Here is a 4541-nt window from a genome sequence, read left to right as displayed (position 1 = left end):
CAAGCCATCCGCATATTGCTCCCTCATAGAATCTTGCCACAAAAGGGCAGCATTGTGCTCTTTAGTCATGGTTTCCATGCTCTTTATGATCGATGTGAGAGGATCAAACATTGGGTTTAGACAAGAGATCCTATGATATACATCTGCAATCCCCCTCAACTCATTCAAATTTTGTGCAATCAAATCCTGAATTGAGGGGGCGTTTGGCAAAGGAGGTTTTGGTTGTGATTGATCAATATTTTCATTGTTATCCCCCATTTTTTACCTAATTGAGTGTAAACAATTGAATTTAGTTAACAAATTTAAACAATTTTATATTTGATTTAAAAAAACCTAGTTTTTGTGAAAAAAACCATATTTTCAATGAAAAATCAAATAAACATTAAAAAAAAACACAAAAATTGAATGAAAATGATTGAAAACAATAAAAACCTTACCCTTCAATCTATTTTTTAGCAATTTTTGGGCAAAACACCAAATATTAGATTTCTATATTATATAATATATTATTATATTATAATATAATATTATATAATTATATCATATATTATTCCATTATATATATTATAAAATATTATATTATATAATATAATAATATAATATATAATATAATATATAATATAATATAATATAATATAATATAATATTTAATAATCTAATATTATATTATATATTATGTATTATATAATATATAATTTAATATAATAATATATTATATATTATATAATATTTAATATATAATATTACATTATATATTATACAATATATTTTTTATTTTAAAATTACAAATAAAAATCGGATATTTTATTTTTATCCAATATCTGATTTGCTTAAGTAATTGCCATGCCAAGGTGTAGTGACACCCAGGCCAAGCAAAAAGTCAACATGGATTTTCGCATTTTTAGGTGAGTGGAGAAGGCTATTTTTTTCACATCGCCACTTTTTGGCCCCCCATGATCCTACACTAACCCATATAGAACAAGTAATATGTTCAAATGTACACCTATATCTAAATTATAATTAGTTGGACTTGAAAACAATAAAATGAAAAATATTCAACATATCACTATCAAACCAATTGCATGCCCTGGGTATTGATGTTACAAACCAAAATTCAAAAGAATTAAGTTTTAATCATTTATAGGAAAACAATTATGCGTTTCGGTATGCACATCACTCTTAAAAAAGTTGTTTGTTGTAAAAAACTACTTTTTGAGGGAGATGGAAAAATCAATAAAATTTTATTTAAAAAAAATTGAAAAAAATATATTTAGAATCTACAAACAAGATGTTACAAATCACTAGTTTACATTATCTTCAATTTCTTAATGGTTTAAAAGTTATAGGTGCTAGAAAGTGAAGGGTTTTTTCAAAATGTTCATCTAAGTGTCAAAGTTAGTCAAAAAGTGGGAACCAGTATTGTAAATTCAGCTTATGTACTGTTGCTTTGGTGTATTCATGTCTACCATTTTCTTTTGCAAATCCTTGATTTGTTGTTGCAAGTCATTCTTGGGTGGAGATCTATGTCTTTGACTAAGTCCCATTCCCAAGCCACCAAGAGGAGGAGGAGGGATATATTGCATATAAGGGTGATACTGGTCGTAAATGTGCTCATATGAAGCGGGTTTATAACGATAAGTTGCGTGTAAGTACCATCGGGTAAAGTATTGTGATAGGATGTATTGTGTTTATTTTGATCATGCATATCATGTCCATGAGTGTAGGGGATTTCATAAGATTGATCTTGAGTGATGTCCCTAAATCTGACACAAAATCTTCTCGTGTCAATATTTTTAATATGTCCTTGTGTAGAATTGTATCCTTTAGCATGATCATGAGTATTGGCATATTGTTGGGTATGCATATTAGTGTTAGACCTTCAGGTACGATTACGGGGTTGTTCATGAGAGGTTATATCATAACTAGCATGAGAATGAGTGTATGTGTTTGGAATTTTAGGTTTTTGAAATAGGGAGGAAGGTGATTGAGGCATGAGACATTGCCTTCTATGACCACCACTACTAGGCCTCCTAAGCCTTGTATTAGCTTGATTTTCTTGATTTGGATCATCCTCCAAAATTTTTGACACATCAAAAACTTGGGGTAATCATGTTCTACTTTGTGCCATGACTTGGAAGAAGTATTGTCTATCCCTTTTCATGATCTCTTGAACCAATTTGTTAAAATAGGGATCATCCATGATAGTTTCCTCAACCTCTACAGAATCCACAGATGCATTGTCATTGTCATCATCATTTCCATTATTGTTCTCATTGTCATTGTCTGGTATATTACTGCGATTATCAAATAGATTGTAAAATTTGTCTCAATCAAACTCATAGGTAGTCATGTTTAAAGACCTTAAAACTTATTCGACTTTCCTTCTAAACCTTTTTGAATGGGTTTCAACCATGGACTAAAGCCTTGACCAAAATAAAAGGTAAGATGAAAATACAAAGACTATGGAAGACCAAGAGGTGTATGAAGTGTAGATGAATCTAGGGTAAACTTGTAATGTCCAAGAGTGTAAGACCAAAGTATGTATGTTTTTAGAATAAGGTATGGCTTCAAAAGAGATGATGGATCTCTTAATGAGGTAAGTTGACCTTGACTCAAGAAGACCAAATGAGACCCTAAGATGATAGATCATGATATGGGAATCATCTAGTGTTGTGTTGTAGTATGTTTGCAAAGTGTGATGAGGACAAGCAAAGTAACCTTTTGACTCAAATTTGGAAAATATGTATGAGGGAAATGCAAGTAAAAGAAAATGATTGACTATGTGCGATCAAGACAAGTTGAATAAAAAATGAAGCCCTATCGGAAGCATCTTTAGAAGCTCTTTGAATCTAAAAACTTAAGCCCTTTTGTTCTTGACAATTTTTCTGTAATTTCTCAGCAGTGAACATAGACGCAGTTTTACTAAAATCAGACTTGATTTCTGATCCTAGATGCTGTTATAGTAAACAAAGACACGATTTTTGGTGATAATGATAATTATTTTAGCTTGAGATTCATAGACATGAAAATCCAACAGAAATGCAGTTTCTGACAACACAAATGTGATTTAACATTTTTCATGGTAAATGTGACAGTATATTTCTCTAATACCTAGACGTGATTCTGCTCTGCACAAACACGATTTCCCAACGTAGATGCGATTTAATCTGACATAGATGTAGTTTTGAAAATGTTGTAATTTTTTCCAATTGTGAAGTTGTTGAATGTGATCAAATCTCAATGTTTCAACTTTTAGTGGAAAGAAAAAATAGCAAAATAGTGAAGACCCAATGTCTGAAGGTATTTTTGTCCAAAAATGATAAAGAGTTTTAATTTCAAGTGTGATATTGATTTTTAAATGTCCTTGTTTATTTTGCATATAGTTGGAAAACATGGCAGACACAATCTTTGTTTGAAAATGTTTGATTGATTCTTTGATAATGAAAACAAGTATGAATCCTAAGGCTGACCAAGATAATAGTTGTTGGATCTCACTTGGTTTCCCAACTACGCTTATTCAAAGTGGATACTTAGATACTTGACCCCACTGGCTCCCCTCCATGACACTTAGTTCTCCAGGCTAGCCAAGTACCAGTCCCCTTGAAAACTCCCTATGGCGAACTTTGTATCTCTACTAAGAACCATAAGAATGTGAGATGACATCAGAGGTCCAACCTCTTGTATAAACAACTAGAAGGTTTTTACTTTCAAACACAAAAGGGTGTCTAGTAAGGGCATCCATTCTGGTGGCTATAATCAGTAGTGTGTTACACCCTATTAAATGGAAGGCTTCCCAACCTATAGAGGTTTCTCTCTATAGGGTTAACGGGGAGTCATAACACCGTTATAGTAGCATGTAACACCCGTTTCTTGCAACTTTCATCACAAAAAGTTTTATTTATAGTGGCTTGGAAGAGTTTGGCTTTAGCCCATTACCACTTGGGTCACTCCCTCTCACTTGGCCTTATGGGCTACTTGGGAGGTAGGCCCTCTAAAAGGTTTAAAAAGAAAACCTATTGCTTAAGACACAAAAGACACTTGTTAATTTTAGAGAATCGATTGAAGTGTATGCTAGACTAAAGAAGACAAAGAGAGGAATTTCAAAAATCAAATCTTTGCTAAAGGCCCTACACCAAACATGTTAGTAGTTTTGAAATGATACCCCTCCTGTAAGCACACATGTTAGGTAAATTTTTAGAAATACCAAATGAGTTTGTGAAATAAGGGTCTTCAACAAAATGTCTTCTCCTTTCCACATAGAATTTGTTAATCCATACAAAAGAGGTTAGGGTAAAACAAAAATCTGAAAAGCCTAAAATGAAGCGAAATGAAAATTGAAAACACAAACGTGGCTATACCAGACCTAAATGCAGAAAGATGATGCAGATGCAGAAACATGGAACCAAGATGTGATTTTAGGAACCTAGACATTCAAAACAAACAAAAAAGTGGATACACAAAAAAAAGATTACACAGACACGATTTCTAAACAAGGAGCCAAAAATCTCCGCAATAGAGATTTATGAAAAATCCTAGACTAC

Source organism: Cryptomeria japonica, chromosome 8 (assembly GCF_030272615.1).
Source record: "Cryptomeria japonica chromosome 8, Sugi_1.0, whole genome shotgun sequence".
Classification (NCBI taxonomy): Eukaryota; Viridiplantae; Streptophyta; class Pinopsida; order Cupressales; family Cupressaceae; genus Cryptomeria; species Cryptomeria japonica.
Note: the sequence above shows the minus strand (reverse complement) of the source record.